The sequence below is a fragment of the Mustela nivalis genome, assembly GCF_964662115.1.
Source record: "Mustela nivalis genome assembly, chromosome: 9".
Classification (NCBI taxonomy): domain Eukaryota; kingdom Metazoa; phylum Chordata; class Mammalia; order Carnivora; family Mustelidae; genus Mustela; species Mustela nivalis.
This window is the reverse complement of record NC_139028.1, coordinates 78,099,206-78,125,917: the sequence shown is the minus strand read 5'-3', so window position 1 is coordinate 78,125,917 and position 26,712 is coordinate 78,099,206. Positions and strand designations below refer to the sequence as shown.

At 41.0% G+C, this 26,712-nt stretch overlaps 1 protein-coding gene and 2 long non-coding RNA genes across 4 annotated transcripts in view; 1 reads left to right on the top strand and 2 right to left on the bottom strand.

Annotated features, from left to right (window-relative positions):
* The window catches only part of LOC309872724, a 639,146-nt gene that overhangs the window by 90,671 nt on the left and 521,763 nt on the right, over positions 1-26,712 (bottom strand). The window lies entirely within an intron of this gene.
* The window catches only part of PIK3C2A (phosphatidylinositol-4-phosphate 3-kinase catalytic subunit type 2 alpha), a 168,201-nt gene that overhangs the window by 36,756 nt on the left and 104,733 nt on the right, over positions 1-26,712 (top strand). The window contains exon 3 of one of the 2 annotated variants that reach the window (XM_082747220.1): positions 26,402-26,711. The exons of the other annotated variant lie outside the window; for it this stretch is intronic. The gene's annotated coding sequence lies outside the window, so the exon portion shown is untranslated. The remainder of the gene's footprint in view (positions 1-26,401; position 26,712) is intronic. 2 annotated transcript variants of the gene reach the window in all.
* LOC309872723 lies at positions 295-26,486 on the bottom strand. Its single transcript, XR_014316086.1, has 2 exons — positions 26,422-26,486; positions 295-686 (listed from the first exon to the last, which is right to left on the bottom strand). It is a non-coding gene; the product is annotated as an uncharacterized lncRNA (long non-coding RNA).

Below are 26,712 nucleotides of genomic sequence, written 5' to 3'. Positions count from 1 at the left end.
TTGACTTTTTAATCTCATGCAGCCATTTTCTTTTCTTTTTTTTTTTTTAAGATTTTATTTATTTATTTGACAGAGAGAGAGATCACAAGTAGGCAGAGAGGCAGGCAGAGGGAGTGGGGGGAAGCAGGCTTCCCTCGGAGCAAAGAGCCTGATGCAGGGTTCAATCCCAGAACTCTGAGATCATGACCTGAGCCCAAGGCAGTGGCTTAACCCACTGAGCCACCCAGGCACCCCTCATGCAGCCATTATTAAAAAAGTTTTACTTTGATTTTTTTTTTTTAATTAACTACACACACAAAAAAAAAAAAAAAAAAAAAAAACAAATAAACACCTAACTTTACAGAAAAAAGAAATCAACCACAAAATCACAATGCAGTATGATGTCTACTATAAAATAAACAAAAAAAAGACCAGAAAATAACAAGTTTTGATGAGGAGAAGTTGGAAACTTTGTGTACTGTTGGTAGGAATGTAAAATGGCCCCACCTCTAAGGAAAACAGTATTGTGATACCTCAAAAAAATTTAAAGTGGAATTACCTTACGATCCAGTGATTCCACTTCTGGATATGTAGCCCAAAGAACTGAAGAACACAGTATCAAAGGAATTTGTATACTCATATTCATAGTAGCATTATTCACAATAGCCAATGGCGGAAGCAACCCAAGTGTCCATCAATAGGAAACTCTGCTTAAAAAGGAAAGAAATTCTAAGAAAAAAAAAAAAAAAGGAAAGAAACTCTAACATATACTACAATATAGATGAATCTTAAGTACATTATACTAAGTAAAATAAGCCAGTCACAAAAAGATAAACACTGTATAACTCAACTTCTAAGAGAGTACCTAGAGTGATCAAATTCCTGGAGACAGAAATTAGAAGGGTGGTTGCCAGGGGATGGGAGACGGCAGAAGGATTGGGAGCTGTTGATGAATGGACATAGAATTTCAGTTTTGCCAGGTAAAAAGAGTTCTAGAGATTGTTTGCATAACAATGTTAGCTCACTTAATGTAAGTAATGTTGAATGTACTTAATGCTACTGAGCTATACACTTAAAATGATTAAGATGATAAATTTCACATTAAGTGTATTTCACAATTAGAAAGTTTTCTTAAGTTAACCAAAGTAGTTGGAATTCAAACTGCATGTGATTTTTTTTAATTTAAATTCAATTAGCCAACTTATAGTACACCATTAGTTTCAGATGTAGTGTTCAATAATGTATCAGTTGCATGTTAACACCCAGTGCTCATCCCATCACATGCTCTCCTTAATGCCCATCACCCAGTTACCCCATCCCCCCACTCACTTCCCCTCCAGCAACCCTCAGTTTGTTTCCTATAGTTAAGAGTCTCTCATATAATTTTAATCCATGCTCTACTGCTACTCTCATGTAGAGTTTAATACAGGTATCCCTGCTTTTCAAAAATTCACATTAGGACACTTTACTTTAAATAAAGATCTACATTAGCACCTGTTTCACTAACTGAAAGAAATCCAAAGAGGATTTTTACTTTTATGAAAAAAGGGTGAAAAGCAAAAATAGTGTTCAGCATTTGTTTTGCAGTGAGCCCTTACAGAGGCAGCACACCCCCCAATAGTGAGAGTGGCATCACCAGGCTCCTTCTCTGGGAAGTACACTTAGCATTCTCCATATCAAGTTGCCATAGCTCTGAACTGTGTCTGTGAGTGTCTGTCCTCTATCTCAATTTATTTTGTGTATCTATTAGCAAGATGTACCCTAATATATCAGAAAAGCTTAAGAGAGGTTAAGGGGTCTGGGAATGCTCAAAAATGTCTCCATATAAATTAACTGTAATTGCTTCTTCCTTTGTGCTGTTTTAACCTATGAAAGATTTCATGGAAATGCTCTCCTTTAAGATAGCAAAGGAAACCTGTTAGCTTTGGCTGAGCTCTGCAATGTAACTGTGCATATTACGATATCAGGAAATGATAAAATCACATAGCCCAAGGGAATTTAATATATTTTTCCCTTGAAGATTAAGTGATGAATGGGGTGCCTGGGTGACTCAGTCAGTTAAGCATCTACCTTTGGCTCAGGTCATAATCCCAGGGTCCTGGGATCCAGACCCACAGCAGCAGGCTCCCTGCTCAAAGAAGTCTGCTGCTCCTTCTCCTTCCCGCTCATGGTCTCTCTCACTATCTCTGTCTCTCTCTTTCAAATAAATAAATAAGATCTTTTAAAAAAAGATTAAGTGACGAATATAGCTTATAACATCTGACCAAATTCAGAGTATAAAAGGAGGAAGTTCTGGTTGTCCTTAAGTGCAAACTGGACCGTGACAATAAACCCTAGAAACTGGCTTGGCATCAAGCTAAAATCAACGCGAAAATAATTGAAGTGTATATTCAATATTCATTCAACAAATGATAACTGAGCATTGATTATGTGCCAGGCACTGTGCTGGAGAAATGAAACTATTTTTTAACTCAAGAGCTAATCTCAGGAGCAGAAAGAAATTAAGTCAGGAAGAGTAGGGTCTGAGTGCCCATGGGGTACCAGACACCATGCCTGTTGTACATACATTACCTCCATTAAGCTGCCCACCATGATGGGTTTTCATTAGATGTTAAACTGTAAGTCAGTTACTTTATGAAGTAACCATCCTGAATTCCTATGTCAATATAAAATGGACTTGTCTAATATTAAAGAATATATAGCTAAGTATACCCCATCTTCCTTTCTTTTTTTTTTTTTTTTTTTGAGATTTTATTTATTTATTTGCCAGAAAGAGAGAGAGAGAGCACAAGCAAGGGGAGTAGCAGGCAGAAGGAGAAGCAGGTTTCCCACTGAGCAGGGAGCCCATGCGTGACTCCATCCCAGGACCCTGGGATCATGACCTGAGTCAAAGGCAGACACTTAACCAACTGAGCCACCCAGGTGTCCCTATGCCCATCTTTCAAACCACACTTACTCTTACCTTTCTAGTTGATACATTCTGCTTTGAGAACTTTTCTTTGCAATCCCCCCTCCCAGTTCCTCTGGAGCTCCCATGCCCCATTGTTCTCATGGTTTTTTTTATTCCTGCCTTAAAGTTTTCTGAGTGTCCTTTCCACATTCCCAGTGGATTGCAGAGGTCAGAGGTTGGTGTGTTCACTATAAGTCACATAGAGTGACTAATTGTTTCAGTTTACCCAGCACTGAAGGTGTTCTCTGGTTGTAATTCAGTTTTAAAACCAAGAAAGTCAGGGTGCCTGGGTGTCTCGGTTGGGTTAAACATCAGCCTTCAGCTCTGGTCATGACCCCAAGTTCCTGGGATTGAGCCCCACGTTGGCTCCATGCTCAGCAGAGAGCCTGCTTCTCCCTCTCCCTCTGACTGCTGCTCCCCCTGCTTGTCCTTCTCTCAAATAAATAAATAAAATAAAATAAGTAGTAAAACCAAGAAAGTGGGGTGCCTGGGTGGCTCAGTGGGTTAAAGTCTCTGCCTTCAGCTCAGGTCATGATCCCAGGGTCCTGGAATCAAGCCCTGTATCGGGCTCTCTGCTCAGCAGGGAGCCTGCTTCCCTTCCTCTCTTTGCCGGCTGCTCTGCCTACTTATGATCTCTGTCAAATAAGTAAATAAAATTAAAAAAAAAAAAAAAAAAACAAGAAAGAACTCTAGAAGCTCAGTATTACTAGTTTAAGTCCCATTTCCTAGAAACCCCCTTAATGCTGAGACTGGTCATCCTAACTCAGCTTTGTCTTCTCATTGTCTATCTTGATCTTGTGTGTATGTGTGGATATATTTTTATATACTCAAGGGCTCAGCTGATCGAGAAAGCTACTTGATTAAAAAGGCAAGGAAAAATGACTAGCACTCAAGTCTTTAATGACTTACTGGGACAGTATAAGCAAGAGGCTGAAAGCAGAAGAAGTTGTGACTCCCTCCTGTCGCATTTTCTCCCGTGGAACAGGGGGATCAGCACAATGTGGATGGGGTTTAAAGAAGGGCTAGGAGTGGAAAAGTACTGAGTCAAGAGTGGAAAATTATTGAGTACTGATTCAGAGAGGAGATTCAGAGAGGACAAAAGTGTCCTCAAGATTTCTCACTCCCTTCTCTCCCACCAATAAGGAGGCCTCAACAGAGACCTCTGAGGAAAGTCCTAAATAAAGAGACTTCCAAATGAAGCCTCCTGGTCTAGACAGGTAGATAATTTTACGAGCACAGCTGGCCAGGGAGGCCCGAGTGAAAACTCCTTCAGAGACTGCCGGGCACCGCCTGTGCATCTAATCTAGTGGGGGCAGCTGTCCCCTGTGAGGACTGCCCAGTTAAAGCCTTTGCCATTGCCTACAGTTGGGCCTGGAAAATCACACATAGGTTTTTGGCCAGGAGCTGGCATATGAGTATATATAAAGCTCAACAACCCAACAGAAAAATAGACAAAGGTTGTAATCAAACAGTCCACAAAGAAAGAAATGTTAAATGATTCCTGACTTATAACGAGGGAAGTGAAATTAAACCTGCACAGAGATAACAATTTTTCACTTAACACCCTCTGTTGGTGAAGAAATGGGAAAACACAGACACTCATAGTGCAAGAGGGTATTTGTATCCATACTTCCTCAACAGAAAGCAATTTGAAAACTTGTATCAAAGTTATAAATTCAGGTATTTTTTAACATCAAAAACATTCTTGGAATCTTTCTTGCAGATAAGCTCACACCTGTGGGAAATGACATATACATAAAAGCCTTTATTTATTGCCATTCATTGTTTATAATGGCAAAAGACTGTTAACCACCTAATAGTAATGGACTGGTTAAACAAAATATAGTACATCCATACACAGAAATACTGTGCAACCTTTCCAAAGATATATCATTAGGTTTTATAGAGTTATTTATTTATTTATTTATTTATTTATTTTTGAGAGAGAGAGAGAGAGACAATAGGGGGAGGGGCAGAGGGTGAGGGTGAGTGAGAGAAACAGACTCCCCATTGATCACGGAGCCCCTCGCAGAGCTCAACAGGGGTTCAGTCCTGACTCTGAGGTCATGACCTGAGCTGAAATCAAGAGTCAGATGCTTAACCGACTGAGCCAGCCAGGTGCCCCATCATTAGGTTTTAAAAGCAAATGAAGGGGGGCGCCTGGGTGGCTCAGTGGGTTAAGCCGCTGCCTTCAGCTCAGGTCATGATCTCAGGGTCCTGGGATCGAGTCCCGCATCGGGCTCTCTGCTCAGCAGGGAGCCTGCTTCCTCCTCTCTCTGCCTGCCTCTCTGCCTACTTGTGATCTCTCTCTGTCAAATAAATAAATAAAATCTTTAAAAAAAAAAAAAAAAGCAAATGAAGGGACACCTGGTTGGCTCAGTTGGTTGGGCGGCTGCCTTTGGTTCGGGTGGTGATCCCAGCGTCCTGGGATCAAGTCCCACATCGGGCTCCTTGCCTGCTTCTCCCTCTGCCTCTGCCTACCACTCTGACTGTGCTCGCGCTCTCTCTCTTTCTCTCTCTAACAAATAAATAAAATTTAAAAAATAAATAAATAAAAGCAAATGAAGAACAGTGTGTATGGTATACAAAGTTTGTATGATAGAAAGGGGAAATAACATATTTTTTGGTCTGTGTATAGAAGGGCATAATGATATCAAATAGCAAATGGGCATAATGATATCAAATAGCAAATGGGCATAATGATAGCACAGTGACTTCAGAGAGCAGCTGTTCAGAATTAAAGGAGAGAATGCGGATCCATTATTTAGATCAGAAGCAGACACCGGAGCCAGGCTGCTAGGGCTCAAACACTGGCTCTCCCTCTCTCAAGTTGTGTGACCTCGGGCAAGTTATTCAACCTCATTTTTCCTCAGGTTGTTCATTTGAAAATGGTGACAATAATCAGACTGTGTGAAGATTAAATTAGTTAATACTTGGAAAGTGCTTACAGCTGTATTTGGAACAGTATGTGCTACATAAGTATTTGTGGAATATTAGACATCTGTTTAACATGAATATTAGTTATTATTGTTAGCTATTATCCAACATCGTTGAAATCAAACCCACTTAGATTGCTTTTCCAGAATTATCTTACCTACCCTCAAATATACTCCTTTACTATCAATAATTCTACAAATAACCTGCATCTGTTATTTGCTGGTATTATTCCCAGAGTCTAGAGTGCCGATTCCAACCACAATTGGCTGAGGAACGCTAACCTTTAAGATCCAGTTCAAAGATCTCTTCCTCCCTGAAGGTAACTGCTCTCTCTTATTTGCTGCCCCATCACTAGTCTGGTTCTGGCTGTCTCCCCTCCACCCCCAGACCAGCAGGCAGGGGAAGCAACACTAGATAAACAGGTGATGGAATACTGACATTTTGTGCCTTCAAAAGAACTCAAGAAAGTCAAAGTTTTCTCTTGTGACATGTTTCAACTTTATTTTTATGCCCTAAGGTCTCAGAGAGAAAAGAAAGAACTGTTCAGGGACACTGAAGGAAGGTGGAAATAGAATACTTTGAAAATTGGAAGGTGGGGCACCTGGGTGGCTCATTGGGTTAAAGCCTCTGCCTTCAACTCAGGTCATGATCCCAGGGTGCTAGGATCGGCCAGGGCTCTCTGCTCTGCGGGAAGCCTGTTTCCTCCTCTCTCTCTCTCTGCCTGCCTCTCTGCCTACTTGTGATCTCTGTCTGTCAGATAAAGAAAAGAAAAGAAAGGAAAGGAAAGGAAAAGAAAAGAAAACTGGAAGGCATTTTTAAGGGGATTTTTTTTTGTTTGGGGGCGGGGGTGGTGTTTGTTTTTAATCAACATGGATCTGGCTCCCCCTGCTGATCTAAAGTAAAATGCTGCTTAAAAATCATTTCCTTTATGTAATCAAAGCAGTACGATATAGGCACAAAAATAGATACATCCATCAGTGGAACAGAATAGAGTGTCCAGAAATAAACCCACACTTATATGGTCAATTAATCTAAGACAAAAGAGACAAGAATACTTACAATGGGGAAAAGACAGTATCTTCAACATACAGTGCTGGGAAAACTAGAGAGCTATATGCAAGTGAATGAAACTGGACCACTTTCACCAGACACAAAAACAAACTCAAAATGGATTAAAGACTTAATATGAGACCTGAAACCATAAGACTCCTAGAAGAAAACATAGGCAGTAATTTCTTTGACATCAGGCACAGAAAAATCTTCTAGATATGTCTCCTCAGGCGAGGGAACAAAAGCAAAATTAAACTACTGGGACTACACCAAAATAAAAAGCCTTTGTACCCCAAAGGAAACCATCAACAAAACAAAAAGGTAACCTATTGAATGGGAGATAATACTTGCAAATGTTATATCTGATAAGGGGTTAATATCCAAAATATATAAAGAACTAAGAGAACACACCACATACACACACACACACATACACACACACACAACCACAAAAAAACAAGTGTTTTGATTTAAAAATGGGTAGAGGGACATGTCTGGGTGGCTCAGTCCATTAAGCATCTGCCTTTGTCTCAGGTCATGAACTCAGGGTTCTACGATCACCCCTGCTCAGCAAGGAGTCTGTTTCTCCATCTCCCTCTGCCCCTCCACCTGCCTATGTGCACGCTGTCTCTCTCTCTCTTAAATAAATAAATAAATAAATAAATAAAATCTAAAAATAAAAAATATGTTAATAAAAATGGGCAGAAGACCTGAATAGACATTTTTCTAAAGAAGATGGATGGTCAACAGACACATGAAAAGATGCTCAACATCACTCATCATCAAGAACATGCAAATGCAAACCAGTGAGCTATTGCTTTACACAATGGCTAAAATCAAAACTTAAGAAATAGTGAATGTTGGTGAGGATGTGGAGAAAAAGGAACCCTGACACACTACTAGTGGGAATGCAAGCTGGTGCAGCCATAGTGGAAAACAATATAGAGGCTCCCTCAAAAAATTAAAAATAGAAACACCATATGATCCAGTAATTCCCCTACCAGGTATTTATCCAAAGTAAATGAAAACTCGCATTCAAAAAGATACATGTATTCCTAGTTTACTGCAGCATTATTTATAATAGTCAAGATATGGAAGCAACCCAAGCATCCATTGACAGATAAATGGGTAAAGAAGATAGGGTATATAGACAGAGATGTGGTATATATATATCATAAAATATTACTCAGCTATAAAAAAGAACGAAATCTCACCATTTGCAATAACATGGATAGACCTAGATGGTATAATGCTAAGTGAAATAAGTCAGAGAAAGACAAATATCAAATGATTTCACTCATGTGAAATTTATGAAACAAAACAAATGAACAAAGAAAAGAGAGAAACAAACAAAAAATCAGGCTTTTAAATGTAGGAACAAACTGGTAGTTGCCAGAGGGGAGGTGGGTGTGGGGTGGTAGTGAGTGAAATAGATAAAGGGGATTAAGAGTACACTTATCTTGATGACACTGAGTGAGATATAGAATTGTTGAATCATTATATTGTACACCTGAAGCTAATATAACACTGTATGTTAATTATACTTTAATAAAAAATAAACAAGATGAAACCAGAGAGGGAGACAAACTATAAGAGACTCAATCTCAGGAAATAAACTGAGGATTGCTGGAATGTGGGAGGGATGGGGTGGTTGGGTTAGGGACACTGGGGAGGGTATGTGCTATAGTGAGTGCTGTGAATTGTGTAAGCCTGATGACTCACAGACCTATACCCCTGGGTAATGAGCATAAGAATGCTATTAGCATCTCATTATCATTGAAGCACTTGAATGATATCATAATCAATGTCTCCTATGTGCACAGCAACACTCAGTGCCCCAGGAAACCCAAGAGCACTACAGTGTTCCTCCCCTCGAGGATCTACAGGTCTTAAGGGAACGTGGAGGCTGTGTATGGTGCTTCGAATGGTATCTGACAAGCAGTAAGGCCTCAACAAATGTTCACTTATTTCCTTTCCCACCCCCTGAAGCTGGCTTCTGCTTAGGGCTAGCTACCTCTCTCTCTCTGGCTGCCTCTCCAACTACTTGTGATTTCTGTCAAATTAATAAATAAAATATTAAAAAAAAAGAAGAGGCAGAAGAGATTTTCTACAGTTCTTGGCTTGGACCATTTATATTCATTCATTCATCTTAAGACCTAGATGAAGCAAACAACACAGTACTTTCCCTCATCAGTTCACCCACTAGTGAAAGAGACAGACAGATAGAAAGTGAATTAATAAAATGAAGACAAGGGGATGCTATGAAGAAAAACACAGGGCACTATGAAGGAGAATGAGATGAGGCAGATAGGGGACAAACATCAGCTTTAGAGAGAATGGAGATTAATAAGCCCCTCCAAGGAGACATGAAGAAGGAGCCCATCACAGAGGAACATTCCGTGTTGAGAGAGCAGCAAGTTCTGTGGCCTTGGAGGAAGATTTGGCAATGAGCTTAAGAAAAAGCAAGGATGGGAGGGGTTTGTGGCATAGTTTGGAGGACAAATGTTAGAAACAGTGGAGTGTAGGGAAAGAAACAAACAAATACCAATGCAAAACTTATTTTTATGAAAAATATTCAATAATAGTATTTAGGCAAAAATCTAGCTCAGCATCTTTTGTGTGCTATTCCAAATACTTGAGCATTATTTTATATATAGACATACTCATGCAAATATATTCTCAAACATGTAAATAGTTTACATGTTCCCAAAAGGATCAAAAGAAACTTATAGAACTATAACGGGAAATAAATGAGTTAAATGACTGGGGTGGAGGTAAGAAGCTAAAGGCAAACAGGAGAAGGAAAATATCCTAAAGTCAACTGTTAGGATTGACATACAAAAAATGCATGTTATATAGTTCTAAACAACATCTAGATCCAGGCTGAATCTCTGATTCTGAGATTCCAGGAACAAAGCAATAGGAAAATGTGAACTATTGTGAAATTCAATGTCGCTGTAATAAAAAATGTAGTTATTTAAAGAAAATATGTAGCTTCCTTCTATTAAGCTCTGAGAAAAACGTTCCTTCATTATGAGTCACCTTATGACATAATGGTCAAAGTCCTCAACAATGTCCCTACAATAAATACAACCGCAAGATTTCTGGGGTCATTGTTGATAACTAACTTCAGTGTATAAAACCAAAGTGCAACTCAGTAAAAGCAATTCTACAAGGAACCAGAGGCAGTCCAGCTATACAGCTTATTCTAGCTGCTATAAATCAAGGATAACATTTAGAATGTCTAGAGAAGTGGATGGATTATTTATTTATCCTTTAAGTAATCCTCAGTGAGGGGCACCTGGGTGGCTCAGTGGGTTAAAGCCTCTGCCTTTGGCTCAGGTCATGATCCCAGGGTCCTGGGATTGGGCCGCCCATCAGGCTTTCCACCAGGCAGGGAGCCTACTTCCCCCTCTCTCTCTGCCTGCCTCTCAGCCTACTTGTGATCTATCTGTCAAATAAATAAATAAATAAATAAATAAATAAAATCTTAAAAAAAAAGTAATCCTCAATGAATATTACTCCTTTCACTTAAGCTTTTGATGAGTAATGTGTAGTGGAATTTTTTTTTAAGATTTTATTTATTTATTTGACAGAGAGAGATCACAAGTAGGCAGAGAGGCAGACAGAGAGAGAGGAGGAAGCAGGCTCCCTGCTGAGCAGAGAGCCCGATGTGGGACTCGATCCCAAGACCCTGAGATCATGACCTGAGTGAAGGCAGAGGCTTAACCCACTGAGCCACCCAGGCACCCCTGTAGTGGAATTTGAAGTTAGTTCTCTGACAAGAAACTAGAATGGAAATGATCTTTGCTGCTAATTAATATTGTTTCAACAATCAATAGAGCTGAAGGTAGGACTGACATTCCATAGAAGCCTAACAGTGTGATAGCGTGAAAAGAAAGCCATCCTACTGCCATTTGAAAGTGGGTCTAAGACTCAAGAAAAAGATCTGGACCCACTTAAACACAGATAATGACTCAGTTCCTAAAGTTTTTTCACACATGTGTGGCCAAGATCATTCTAGCATCTATTAGTTAAAAGAACACCTTACTTACTAAGATAAGAAATTAACTTTCCAGGGGCGCCTGGATAGCTCAGTGGGTTAAAGCCTCTGCCTTTGGCTCAGGTCATGATCTCCGGGTCCTTGGGATCAAGCCCCGCGTCGGGCTCTCTGGTCAGCAGGAGCCTGCTTTCCACCCCCACCGCTGCCCGCCTCTCTGACTACTTGTGATCTCTCTCTCTCTCTCTCTCTGTCAAATAAATAAAATATTTAAAAAAAAAAAGAAATTAACTTTCCAGATGACTGCACAGTTTATATGCTGTACAAATTTTTTGGGCAATAAATCAGTTAAGTGTTGCAGGGCAGCTACCAAACACAATATTTGGATGTAAGAGGAGTTGATCTCAAGCCTAATGATATAGAAAGATTCAGAGCCTGCTGAGTGGTAGTAACACCATACCCTCAGTATAGAGGCAGATAATTACCTTTCCCTTAAGAAAAAGCCATGCACTAAGCTCATCTAAAAGTGGTTTTAGTTCAGGGGCGCTTGGGTGGCTTAGTCGGCTCAGGTCATGATCCCAGGGTCCTCACGTAGAGTTTTGCATCAGGCTCCCTGCTCAGTGGGAAGCCTGCTTCACCCTCTCCCACTCCCCCTGCTTGTGTTTCCTCTCTTGCCGTGTCTCTCTCTGCTAAATAAATTAAAATTTTAAATAAATAAGAGAGAAAGAGGGAGAGAGCAAGCCCAGGCAGGGAGAAGTAGGCTCCCAGCTGAGCAAGGAGCCCGATACAGGGCTAGATCCCAGGACTCTAGGATCATGAACTTAGCCTAAGGCATCCACTTAACCAACTGAGCCACCCAGGTGCCCAAGGAGTGTATTTTGAAAGTATACGGGAAGCTTTCTGCTTGAACCAAGAGATTCACCTGATTGGTGGCATGACAGAGACTGTCTAGCTGGTTACTAAGCCAGTTTCCTTTCCCTCTGGGCCCACAGTTCAGCTACGTTTCCCAGGCTCCCATGCAGTCAGGTGTGAGCAAGTGAGTTCTGGCCAGTGGGATTGGATGTATTTTACCTTTAGTGTGGTGCAAGAAACCTCAGAGTGACCTCAGATGTGATGTACTGAAGATGGTAGATCTTTTCATCATTCTAGGTCCCTCATCACCCCACTCTTAGTGGGCTTGTGTGGGAGAGAAAAAACTGTTTATTGTGTAAACACCAAGATTTCAAAGTTTAGAGCAGTTAGGATATAGTCAATATAGCATTTAAGTAGACTCAAGAATATACTTCTACATCTCCATATCTCAATCTCCTCAAATATAAAATGAAGATGATAGTACTTAGCTCCTAAGTTTGCTCTAATAATTAAACATGTTAGTGCATATGAAGTGCTTCAAACTGTGCTTGACACATAGTCAATAATCATGTTAGAAACTGTTATTATTACAAAGCTTCCTAGTAATAGGAAGATATAGTTTCAACATAATTCAAATTTCTTCTGACTATTCAAATTCTAGTAGTAAATGACATCACATTTATGTTACTATCCGCATTGTGCTGATCTGTGCCCTCATCACCACTGGACTTCAATATATTTCTGGTCACCTTGGGTTGTCGCACACATACTCTGAATTGTTGTTCTCTGATCTCCACATTGACGTTTGCTAATCACTTTTGAAGCTCCTGTGGAGTAGGGAGTGGCAGAATGAGGAAGGCTTGCCATCACAGTGTGCTGACCAACCCAAGGCACTCATTTGTACCAAAGCTATAGATCCTCAAGATGGCAAAAATAGACTGCTATCCATTTGTATTTGATTTTTTCCCAAATTTGCTTTAATTTTTAAAATTCAGATACTAACTACATTTCAGGAAATGTTAGAAACACGTTTAAAAAATTATTCTTAGGAGTGCCTGGGTGGCTCCAGTTAAATGTTTGCAGTTAAGTGTCTGCCTTCTACTAGGGTCGTGATCCCAGGCTCTCTGTTCAGTAGGGAGCCTGTTCTCCCTCTCCCTCTATATGGCCCTGCCCTTCCTGTCTCTCTCTCTCTCTCTCAGATAAAAAAAATCTTTAGGGGCACCTGGATGGCTCAGTGGGTTAAGCCTCTGCCTTCAGCTCAGGTCATGATCTCAGGGTCCTGGGATCAAGCCCAGCATCAGGCTCTCTGCTCAGCAGGAAGACTGCTTCCTCCGCTCTCTTTCTGCCTTCCTCTCTGCCTACTTGTGATCTCTGCCTGTCAAATAAATAAATAAAATCTTTAAGAAAATTTTTTTTAATCTTAAAAAAATTATTCTCAGATATCACAGACCAAGTTTTAATTCATTAAATTTTGCATTATTAATCAACAGGCTATGGAAGTTAGTGATGAGGCCACACTGCTGAATCCAGAAATTCCTGGTCAGTTGCCTAGCCTCTTCTTTACCCACTTCTTGTCCATACACTGGGTTACCACACTATACCGAGAAACTGCTCCTAACTTTGTTTGATAGTGATTCTTAACCTGAGGTCCATAGACCTCTCCCACTAAATAACCCCCAAGAAATCCATGGACAGAACTCAGAAAGCCTATGATGGCCTTGGATGGGGAAAAAAAAATTACATCTTGGGGTTGGTGGGGTTACATCACAGCCCACGGCAGCTAGCAAAGACCCTCCTGTGCCTGGCCCATCAGGGCTCACACGTGGCATGGTGTGGTTGTGGCCTTGGTGGTACCTTTGCACCCACGGGAGCACAACCCTCATGCAGGCTAACATTTTGGTCTCTGCCCTGCACAGTTGGCAGCAGTGTCCGCCCACCCTCTACCCGCCCTCTGTCTCCACCTTTGACCCTGAAGAACACTGAGTGCTCTTATACTGAACGGATCCCAGGGAACCTGCCTATAGGTTGGGAAAGGTTGGCTCGTGTGCACTCTGTATATTACCACACATCCTGCCTTGTCTTCCTACCACCTCCAATCCCCACCTGAGGCCCCAGTGAGCTCTGAAGACTCCAAACCTTGGAACCAATCCAAGGAAACCTGCCTGTGGTTTCAGACTTACCAGGAAGACTCGCCTTGCACATGGATATTACTTTAATACCGCAGCAGAAGGGCAAACAGCCAAGCAGAATAGCCCAGCCAATGAGAGATGGTCATAACCCAGACAATGAAAAGCCACTATATTTAGAACTTCCACTTTACACCAGCAGACCTATTGTTTATGACAGCCCTCTCAACTCCCCCTATTTCCTCTATAAAAGAGCAGTCCTCTCCTTTGCTCTCCAGACATATGCCTACGGCTGTGCTGTAGCTTGCTTACCTAGATTTCAAATTCCTGCTGTTCCTGAAAAGGTTTTTTAATTATAGAAGAACGCAGTTTTATTTTTAAGGTTGCCATTACTTGGTGATCAAAAGCAATTCAGAGAAGAACCCCAACAGCCCAGAAGCTGGTGAGCAAACAGGTGCCAGTACCCACAGAGCTAATTAGGCTCACTGGTTTCTCACCAACCTTGGAGTTTGAGGATGACTCTTCAGGCTTTCAAGAGCCACTCTTTTTGTGTTTGAGCTCTCCAGGTTTTATTTGGAATCTGTCTTAAGGCTTTTATTTATTTTTATTTTTTTCCCTAAGATTATTCATCTGGCATTTGTTCTGACTCCTTTACCCAATCTGACTGTTGCCGTTGGAACTGCACTGGCCTTCTTCACTTTTTATTGGGAACCAGACCCTTCCTTTTTAAACTGTACTACCCTTTGGTCTGATTCCTTCATAACCAGGCTGCTCCTACTGAAACTGTGCTGGCCTTTGGTCTGGTTCCTTCTGGATCCAGGCTGTTTTTGTTGAAACTGTGCTGTTTTGGAATTTTTCTCTTTGCTCTAGAGAAAAACCTCTAGGAATTGCAGTCTCAGTTATAAGAATGCTTTGAGGGTGGCATCTACTTCCCAATTGGGACTCTGACCAGTTTTATGTTTAAAAATTATGATTCCTGGGACACTTGGGTGACTCAGTCACCTGAGTGTCAGACTCTTGATTTCAGCTCAGGTCATGATCTCAGCAGGCTCTGTGCTCAAAGCAGAATATGCTAGAGAATCTTCCTCTCCTTCTCCCTCTGCCCCTCCCCCAACTCATGCACACACACTCTTTCTCTCTAAAATAAATAAAATCTTTTTTAGAAAATTAAAAAATGAAGTAAAAACTATAATCTCTTAGCATAATGCTGTCTAGCTCTATCCATGTCATTGCAAATGGCAAGATTTCATTCTTTTTTATGGTTTAATAATATTCAGCCGTGTGTGTGTGTGTATACACACATATATATTCACATACATATATATATATACATGCCACATCTTCTTTATCCATTCACCAATTGATGAATGCTTGGGCTGTTTCCATAATTATGCTACTGTAGATGATGCTGCTATAAACTTTGGAGCTAGAGAGTATTATGCTAAGCAAAATAAGTCAGCCAGAGAAAGACATACACCATTTAATATCACTAATATGTCGAATTTAAGAAACAAAACAAGTGAGCAAAGGGAAAAACAAGAGAGATAAACCAAGAAACAGACTCTTAACTATAGAGAACAAACTGATGGTTCCAGGGGTGGGGGGGGGGTGCAGGGGGAGGTGGGGAGAATGGATTAAATAGGTGATGGGGATTAAAGTGTGCACTTGTTGAGATGAGCCCCCTGGTGTTGTATGGAAATGTGGAATCACTATATTGTATATCTGAAACTAATGTTACACTGTATGTTAACTAACTAGAATTTAAATAAAAACTTAAGAAAAAAAATAACATGTTTATTTTTATTAACCTCTAATAGACATTTATCAATTCCTTCCATTACTAATATAAGCAACAAGTCACAGCAATATTAGCAGTATCTGTGACTTTGTCACCAATAAATATCCCAAGAAATATTTCTACGTCACATTATAGCAGTTAAAAATATCTTGAAATATCATTTATGCTCATACTTCTATGAAATTATGATAGTCACTAAACCTGGTATTAGATCTTACTTAGTACCTTAATAAGGAAGCATGTATATTATTACAGCAAATGCTGACTTAATATTTTGAGAACTATGTTTCAGTGTAACTAGTTTCTAGGTGTACTTTAACTTTGCATGTAAAAACATTAATTCAAAAAAGTCTATAGACAGGGCGCCTGGGTGGCTCAGTTGGTAAGCAACTGCCTTGGGCTCAGGTCATGATCCTGGAGTCCCAGGATCGAGTCCTGCATTGGGCTCCCAGCTCCAAGGGGAGTCTGCTTCTTCCTCTGACCTTTTTCCTGCGGATGTTCTCTCTCTCTCTCAAATACCAAAAGAAAAAAAAAGTCTATAGAATTCACCTGACTGACAAAGGGTCCATGGTTCAAAAAGGAAAAACCTGTGGGTTAATTTGGTTTGACACTTCCCTCCACACCCTCATGTATTTTTCCTTACCCTCCTCCATAGTCTCAAAGAGGACTACAGTGGTGACAAAAATTCATGCACATTGAAATGACATCTCCTAGGAGAGCATGGTAGATGATTAAGAGCTTGGGCATTGGGGTCAGCTTGCCCTGCTCTGCCACTTATTGTATGACCCAGGCAAGTTCTTTCACTCCTCTGTGGCTCCTATCTGTAAAATGGGAATTACAATTATTCCTTCCTCATAGGGTTGTTGTGAAGAACAAATGAGTTACACTAATCCATTAGACTCAGAGTCTACCACACAGTGAGCGCTCAGAAAATGTTAGCTGCTCTTTCAAGTGCCTGTCATAGCTGTTTCTTTATGATATTTATAGGGAGGGGAGAGGAGGAGAGAAGAGTAGGCTGGCTATTTCTCATGTGAGTCATTGCCTATACATGTAACTTTTATGATGCACAAAATTGATATCCTTTTTGAAGCACAGGAAGGAAACAGTTGATAGTTCTTCCTTGAAAAGTATAAACTTAATTTTGTTTTATAATAGTAACTCTCAACTGAATCTTCTTTAATGCTTCAGTGGCCATATAAATGCTCTCGACCCTTGGTTTACAAAACAGGACTTTCTTTTTTTTTCCTTTTTTTTTTATTTTTTATTTTTATTTATTTATTTATTTATTTTATTTATTTGTCATAGAGAGAGAAGCAAGAGCAAGCACAGGCAGACAGAATGGCAGGCAGAGGCAGAGGGAGAGGCAGGCTCCCTGCCAAGCAAGGAGCCCGATGTGGGACTCGATCCCAGGACGCTGGGATCATGACCTGAGCCGAAGGCAGCGGCTTAACCAACTGAGCCACCCAGGCGTCCCATTCCTTTTTTTTTTTTTTTTTTTTAGATTTCACTTATTTATTTGATAGACAGAGATCACAAGTAGGCAGGGAGGCAGGCAGAGAGAGAGGAAGAAGCAGGCTCCCTGATGAGCAGAGAGCCCAATGCGGGGCTCGATCCCAGGACCCTGGGATCATGACCTGAGCCGAAGGCAGAGGCTTTAACCCACTGAGCCACCCAGGCGCCCCAAAACAGGACTTTCATTTAAATAATATTTTCTTTCATAATTCACATTCACTTCCAAATCGTTTAAGACATGTGTCTTAACTGTCATTTTAACTGGAACGGGGAGATAGTCAATATAAATAGAAGTAAATTCACTCATTCATTCAATCAATAAATTATTAAATTCCTGCTCTGTGCCAGGCACTGCTCTAAATATATAGGAATTTGTGGTGAACAAGACAAAGTCCCCACTGTCATTGAGTGTATCTAGTGTAGAAGACAAACATGAACTAAAATAGATTTTTTAAAGTATCAGGACGTGATTGATGCTTCACAGGACATTAAAATAAAGTGATGTTATGTACATGAGGACCAGATGGCTATTTTAGATTGGGCAGTCAAGGAAGTTCTAAGTGGGTGACTTTTTTTTTTTTTAAGATTTTATTTATTTATTTTATTTTAGAGGGAGAGTGAAAGAGAAAGAGCGTGTGCTCATGAGCAGTGTGAGAGGGAAAAGGAGAGGATGAGAATCTTAAGCAGACTCCCTGCTGGGCACAGAGCCCCATAAGGGCTTGATCTGACAACCCCGAGATCATGACCCTGACTGGGATCACGACCTACAATGCTTAACCAGCTGAGCCATCCAGGTGCCCTTAAGCAGGTGACAGATATTTAAGCAGAGATCTGAATGACAAAAAGAAGCCAGCCAAACCTAAAGGACACCAGGCAAAGGGAATAGTTAGTGTAAAGTCATTAGAGCAGGACTGAGCTTACCTGTTCTTATCTATTTAGGAATGGAAAGACTGTTGCTGAAACATAAGCAAGGTAACAGAGCCACTCAGGAGAGGTAAATAAGGATCAGATCGTGCAAGACTCTGTAAGTAAAAGCAAGGTTTATTCTCAGCGCAATGGAAAGCTACAACAGTTTTAGTTAGGAGTAAGGAGATCTGATTTATCATTTAAAATCACTCCAAACAAATTTAATGGTGCAAGATTGGATAAAGGAAGGCCTGTTAAGATGGCAGGTTGCACCAGATTACAGCGGTGAGATGGCAAGAAGGGTCAGCTTAGACAGTAGGGTGTATTTTGGAGGTAGAACAAGTAGAATTTACTGATTGAAATATGAGGAAATGAGAGGAATCAAGGTTAACTGCTAATCTTTTGGCCTATGTAACTGGGCTGATGGTACCAATTACGGAGATGGATGGGGGCAATGATGGGATGGGGCAGTAGGGAACAGATGTGAGGTAATAATTGAGAGGGGGTTTTTTGTTTTGTTTTTGTTTGTTTTAAGATTTTATTTATTTATTTCCAGAGAGAGAGTGAGAGTATAAATATGGGAAACAGAGGCAGGCAGAGGGAGAAGTAGGCTCCCTGCTGAGCAAGGAGCCAGATGTGGGACTCAATCCTAGAACACTGGGATCATAACCTGAGTCTAAGGCAGATACTTAATCAACTGAGCTACCCAGGCGTCCCTATGCCCCATCTTTCAAACCACACTTACTCTTACTTTTCTAGTTGACACATTCTGAGCTACCCAGGTATCCCATAATTAAGAATTTTAAATTTGTGTTTCTTAATTTTGAGTTGTCCGTCCAACATCCAAATGGAGATATCAAGTACATGATTACACAAGTCTAGACTTCAGGGAGGAAGTCAGGGACTAGAGATATAAAGTTGAGAATCATTGGCCTAGGAATGGTATATAAAACCATGGGACTTGATGAGATCACATAGTTAGACAGTATTATAAAGAAAAAAGAGTTGAAGACTAAGTCTTGGTACACACCTAACTTTGGAAGTCTGATAAAGAGGAAGGAGCTGATAAGAGACTGAGCTGCAGCAGGAAGTTTGAAGGAAAACAAAATAGACCTAGCATCATGAAAGCCTGAAGAGCAAAGTGATTCCAGGAGGGAGTGATCACTAATGTCAAAAAACTGCTGAGTGGCCCAGAAGGATGAGGACAGAGAGTTGACCTTTGGCAAGATGCAGGTCAACAGTGACTTGACGGCAGATATTTCAGTATATGGAGGGGCTGAGAGCCCAGTGGGGTGAAAAAGCCTGCAAATATAGACAGTTCTGAGCTTCGTTATAGTGGGGAAAAAAGAAATCAGGCAGAAGCTGGAGGTACACAAGGTCAAGGGACGTTTTACATGCAGGGAGTTAAGTGGGAGAGAGACTGGGTAGGGAAACTGTGAGAAGGGAAAACATTTAAACTTTGCTTTCTACCCTCAGGGAGTTTATGATCTTGTCTGGGAGAAGTTGAGGATGGTAGTGATAAAAAGTTCAGGCTTTGGACTAAATAAAACAGTATCTGTAATGCTGAACACAATGCTTAACAGTAAGAACTCAATAGATGGAAGGAAGCTATAATTATAAAACAATCTGAAAACATTCTAAGATAGGAGATAATTGAGGGCTAAACTGAGTAAGTAATTAGATGTTAGGATTTCAGAAGATGACCATAATTAAAAATCAGGACCCATCATATGGGACAATGGGTTAAAAAAAAATCTGTTAATATATCCATGTGAAAAAATTTAAAGGGGTGCCTGGGTGGCTCAGTGGGTTAAAGCCTCTGCCTTGGGCTCAGGTCATAATCCCAGGATCCTGGGATCGAGCCCCACATTGGGCTCTCTGCTCATCAGGGAGCCTGCGTCCTCCTCACACTCTGCTTCTCTGCCTACTTGTGATCTCTGTCTGTCAAATAAATAAATAAAATCTTTAAAAAATTTTTTACAAAGCTTAACAGATTTTAAAAATCTTTCAGCCACTGACTTAAATAGTTGCCTTTATTGGAAATATTTAAATTCCATGTAGTCCCAAATATCCTGAGCCATCTGAGTCCTCTGTACCAGTCCTCATGGTTTTCCCTCTGTCTGAAGCATCATTTCCTACCCTTATCTTTTTTTTTTTTTTTTAAGATTTTATTTATTTATTTGACAGAGAGAAATCACAAGTAGACGGAGAGGCAGGCAGAGAGAGAGAGAGGGAAGCAGGCTCCCTGCTGAGCAGAGAGCCCGATGCGGGACTCGATCCCAGGACCCTGAGATCATGACCTGAGCTGAAGGCAGCGGCTTAACCCACTGAGCCACCCAGGCGCCCTTCCTACCCTTATCTAATGGCTACTCATTCTTCAGAGCTACTGCTTCTTCTCCAATGGGGCTCGATGCTCCTCTGTTTGCACCAGTGTGCAATTTTACCATAATGTTTACCACAGTGTGTTTACATTTTCTATTTGTGTACCTTTTGTGTTTTTTCTTTTCTGGTTTTGGGTTTACTACCATAGGCTTTTCAAGGGCAAGATCATATTGTATTCATCTTTGTTTCTCTTGTACCCAGCCCAGCTTCTGGCTGATTGCAATTAATCTTTATTGACCTCAACTGAATCTAATATTAGGATTATGCTAGAAAATCCTGGACTAGAAAATCCCTGAAGGATTGATAACTTAAAATACCCCACCACAATCTTAGAACAGGTTTTTTTTTTTTTTTTAAGATTTTATTTATTTATTTGACAGAGAGAAATCACAAGTGGGCAGAGAGAGAGAGAGAGGAGGAAGCAGGCTCCCTGCTGAGCAGAGAGAGCCCGATGCGGGACTCGATCCCAGGACCCCGAGATCATGACCTGAGCCGAAGGCAGCGGCTTAACCCACTGAGCCACCCAGGCGCCCCTTAGAACAGGTTTATAACCTGTTCTATAATCACAACCCCCGTCCTTCATCATACCTTCTATATCTGCACAGATCCACATACTTACTTCCAAACCAACTTATCTTTTTTTTTTTGTCATTCAGTGTCTAATCAAAATTATTAGCATCCATTTTCATGCCAATATTACTAAGCTCTTATATTTTTCTCTTTTTTAATTTGAAAGTAATACATGCTCATGGTAGCAAAATACAGAAGGAGTCTACAGTAAAAAGGAAGGTTCCCTCCTATATGCGACTTCCAGCCTCTCAGGAGTTCTTCATAGACATAGATACCACTATCAATTTCTTGGGCATCCTTCCCAAGGTATCCCATTTTGTTACAACACACTATTGTTTTTCCACATAAATACTAGCATTTCACAGATTATTTGATAACTTGGCTTTTTCCTTTAACAGAATATTGAAGATTATTCCACACTAGAATTTTTTCTCTTATCAGTCCATCTTTTTAACACCTACATAGTATTCCGTCCCCCATTTTATGACACACCACAACCTGTTTAACCCATTCCCTATTGTTGGAAATTCAGGTTGCTTTTACTGTTTTTCTACTATATAATTATTATGGGTTGGATTGTGTTACCCCTAAAATTCAAGTATTGAAGTCCTAACCCTTAATATCTCAGAATGTGACCTTATTTGGAGATAGGTTCCTTATAATCAAGTTAAAACGAGGTCATTTAGGGTGGGACCTAATACAATATGACTGGTATCCTTACAAGAAGAGGAAAGTTGGACAGAGACATTCAAGAAGGAAGGTGATAAGAAGACACGGGGAGAAAGCAACCATCTGCAAGCCAAGTAAACAGGCCCAGAACAGATACTTCTCTGATACTTCTCTTGTGCCTGTCAGAAGGAACTAATCCTGCCAACACACTGATTTCAGACTTCTAGCCTCCAGGACAGTGAGACAATACATTTACTGTTTAAGCTGCTCAGTTTATGGTACTTTGTGTTAGGGCAGCCCTAGCAAACTAATATGATCATGCTTCGATGAATATCCTTGTACATTTCTTTTTTTCACAAAGAAGCAAGTATACCGGTAGAAATCACAGAAATAAATTTATAGGAAGATACCTCTATATCTTTCACATACCCTTTTCTCTGCCTAGAATGCCTTCCTCCTGAGATGCTCCTGAAAAACTCCAATATAACTACTTCAAGTTCTACCTTTTCTGTGAAACCTGCGTGGTAGCCAGCTTCTAGGATGGCTCCCAGTGATCCCCCACCTTTTAGAATTCAAGTCTTTGTGTATTCCCCACCTCTTGAGCATGGACTGGACTTATCGACTCTTTTAATGAACAGAGTATGGCAGAAGTGATGGGACCTCACTTCTGAGATTAGGTTACAGAGACTGCAGCTTCTGTTCAGGGATGCCTTCTCTCACACACTCTTGTTCCCTCTTACCCTTTCTTGGTCATTCATGTTGGGGCCAGCCATGTTGTGAGGCAGCCCTGTGGAGAGAGCCATGTTTGAAGAGATCACAACCATGTGAGTGAAAAAGAAAGTGGATCCTCTTCATTCAAGCCTTTAGGGGAGACTGGCAGCAGATAGCTTGACTATAACTTCATGAGAAACTTTTGAGGCAGAATTACTCATCTAAGCCACACTTGGATTCCTGACCAAAGAAACTGTGAGATAGTTAATTTTTGTTGCTTTAAGCTACTGAGTTTTGGGGTAATTTGATATGCAGCAATAGATAACTAAATACCTTCCATCCTCCCCTCGTCTTTCCCAAGCTTCCAAGCTTCCAAAGTTACTTAAACATATCTCTAGTAATGCTCACTAAACCATACATGTTTTTAAATGTCTCTCCTCTGCTTGATTGTCTTCAAGGACAAAAGCCCTGGCTCAGCTCTATATCTACTGTGTTCTATGCAAAGTTCAAGCCACTATCATCACTTCCCTAGATTGTTGCAATAACCCCCAAACTGGGCTGCCTAAGGCCTCTGTAGCCTCACTCTGACATGCTCTATGCTCTATCTAGCTGTAAGAAATCTTTTTAAAATGCAACGCAGATCATTTGAAAGCTAAAACTCCTTCTCCTTGTTCTTAGGATAAAGACCTAAATTCTTAATACAACCTCCCAGGCCCGGCATAATCGGCTTGCCTTACCACCAGATCTAAAGCCACTTCCCTCTTGTTCCCAGTACAACAGCAACACTGGCCTCTCGGTTCCTCAGTTGAACTATGCTTCTTCCTCCCTCGGTGTCTTTGCACACACTGTCGCTCTGCCTGTGATGCTTTCTGCTTCACCCTCACTCAATTTTTCCTCATCCTTTAGATCTCAGTTCAACAGCACTTAGGCAGAAGCCTTTCTGACTTTCATTCTGAAGCAAAGAACCCTGTAGTTTTCTTTCATTCTGAAGCAAAGAACCCTGTAGTTTTCCTTCATGCCACTTACCACAATTTAGATAAATGATTAATTAATTAGGTGTTTAAGTCTGTCTCCCCTGTCTAAGCTCTATAAGAGCAGGGACACCTCGTCTTGCTCACTACTGTAGTCCCAGCACAGATGATAGTGCCTGATATAGTGAAAACAGGAGCTCGAATGAATTACAAGACATTTCGTTTTCCTTTTACAAACTTCACATCCTTTCATTATCTGCACATTTAATGTGGTTTTTTAACAATTTAAATTCTAGTTAGTTGGCAATACAGTTCAATATTTGTTTTAGGTATAGAGTTCAGTGATTCTTTATTTACATAGAGCACCCAGTACTCATCATAACAAGTGCCCTCCTTAATACCCATCACCCATCTAGCCCATCCCCACCCACCTCCCTCCGTCATCAACCCTATTTGTTCTCTATCATTAAGAGTCTCTCATGATTTGTTTCCTTCCCATTTTTCCCGTCCTGTATGTTTATCCATTTTGTTTTTTAAATTCCACCTATGAGTGGAATCATACGGTATTTGTCTTTCTCTAACTGATTTCACTTAGCATTATACGCTCTAGCTCTATCCACATCATTACAAATAGCAAGATATCAGTCTTTCTTTTGGCTGAGTAGTATTCCATTGTGTGTGTGTGTGTATATATATATATATATATATATACACAAATATACATATATGTGTGTGTGTGTGTGTGTGTGTGTATCTATCTATCTATCACATCTTCTTTATCCATTCATCAGTTGATGGACATTTGGGCACTTTCTGTAGTTTGGCTATTACACATTTAATGTTCTTAATGTCATTTCTCTATGACGGTGTTGTTATCTGCCTTAGGTAATGATCTCTAAGAGCAGAAACAATAAGTTTTAAGTTGTGTGGTATACGACCCAGCGGGTTGGGGTTCAGCATTGGGAAAGGAAAGTGAAGAATAGGTTTCCCAATAAATGGCCTTCGGTAGCTATGTTATTGCTGTTAAAATCTCCATGGCCTTTCAGGGGCCAGTGTGAAGGCAAAACAGCATGAGCCTTACTTACAGTTAGACCTGCCTTTGGATCCCAGTTGTACCATTTAGTATCTGTGCAACTACAAGCAAATCCCTTATCCTCTCGGTTCTTCAAATTTCTCAGCTACAAAATGAGGATATAATAATGGCATCACTATTTAAGGTTGTTAAAGGAACTCGATGACTTGTAAAGCACTAAAAGGAGGGCCTGATCTTGGCAAATGCTCAGTAAATACCAGCCACTTTTTTCTTTTCTTTCTTTTTTTTTTTTTGATATATCTACCTGTAGTAAAACAAGGTTGCCCATTTATCATATGGTTCTAGAAGAAGTTTGGGAATATTTGTGGTGCTGTTAAGTTCTCTGTGGGAGGTTAGGATTGGAACACTTAAAAATATAATGCCTCCTCCTCAATTCTTTTCTCTACTTCGAAAAATCTTAATATTGAAGCTAGTAGGAGAGAGAAAAATGGCTGCCAGCTATGTTCTTTTTGGTTCCAAATTACAGCAGCACCAGTCTGTTCTAGAAATCTGTGTTTCTCCTGCTGACACATCCATCTTCATACACCTGGTGCCAGAGAGATGAATTGCTAAGGGATGCTTACTAGTCTAGATTCTTGACACCTGGCAATTGGTGAATGATTTTTTTTGGAATCTGGAGAACCATCAGACTCCCTTTCTCTTCTTATTGGGACCCTTCTGGTTGATCACAGGCTACTAAGTACTGGCCATTTAGAGGCACAATAAAATAATGGAAGTTGGAATTACAACAAGAAATTCACTTCCTAAGGGCCCTGTACTGATAGGACCCAGAGAAAAATATTTCTCACAAGAAAAAAATATAATATTAAAAAAAAAAAGTCAAGCAGTTAATATTCCCTCAAGACACGGTGTTCTCTCAAGGCCTCTTCCTTCTTTTCAGAAGGCACATTCAGTTCTGGGGCAGAAGCTAGGAAACCAGCTGAGATAAATCGTTTTCCCCTCCCCTTTTAATCTTGTGAAAGAGCTGCCAATTCTAGAAATTCCTCCTTTGATGAGAAGATAAAGCAGAACAATGCTGTGGAACTAAACAAATTCCTAAGGGACATTCTTCTAGGGTGTGTAAGGTCTGCCTGGAAGTGGGGGGAAGGGGAGGAAGAGATGGAAAGCTAGGAGTAGGGTGAGTGGACAAGAGTTGGTAGCCACAGCCTCAAGGAGTGTAGTTGCTTCTAGGCTTCTCCAGGGTAGCGATTCCCTCGTCTCATTTCCTGGATGTGTAGGCATGTTTATTAGTGATTAGAGGGCTCTAACCATTTCACATCCACCCTACCAAAAAGAAAAAGGACATTTCTTTCCCATTATTTGTTGGAGGGAAGTTTCTTACAGCCTTCTCACAATTAAAAAAAAAAAAAAAAGTGTGGTTCGTTGTGGTTGTTTTTTACTGAGAATTGCAGCCCAAATCAGTCTACCACATTAGACTGTAAGCCTGTGGAAGGAGCGTGTTCCCTTCTTACTGTTTAAGGGACAACCTGTGGTAAAATGGTCCAGACTGGAGTCAGAGCTGAGTCTGAATCCCGCTCCCAGCTTCACTATCTGTAAATGAGGATAATTTCCCTATCTGCTTGACATGGTTATGTAATTTTAAACCGGACACGGAAGGCCTAAACTTTACAAGCATAATCTCATTCATGAGGCCCCCTCACGAGGCAGGTATTGCTTTGGAGATTGTATGTAAAGATACTTCTTAACGCAGAGGAGAGCCGTCCAGCTGTGAGTTATCACGGAGCGATCTTCCTCACCTGACCTCTGAGGAGTAAAGGAGACAGGGATGTGAAAGAGCTTTACGCAATCCACGTGATGGGCTACTAATTACACGCCCCACAGCACCTGATCCACCGTGAGCAGTCGGTAAATGCTGCTCCGAGTGCACGATCGCGTATCTTGCCTGTTCCTTTCAGTTTTCCAGGCACCGACTAACCTCGCCGCGGCCTGAGGCCAAAACCACGAATTTGGGAACCACAGCCGGGCTGGAGGAGGCTCCCCGGAGAGGGCACGGGAACAATAGAGTACTTCGGTGGTTGGCGGACGCCCGGCCAGTCAAGGGGCCGTCTGGAGGTCCCCGAAGGTACACCTCCACCCCCCTGGTCTGGTGCGACAGGGGGAGCGTCCAGAGCCGACTCGACATTTCCCGGGGGAAGCGGCAACCAGGCCCCCACCACCCGAGCTCTAGCCTCGCGGGACGCGCCCAAGCCCCGCCCACTACCTCAGG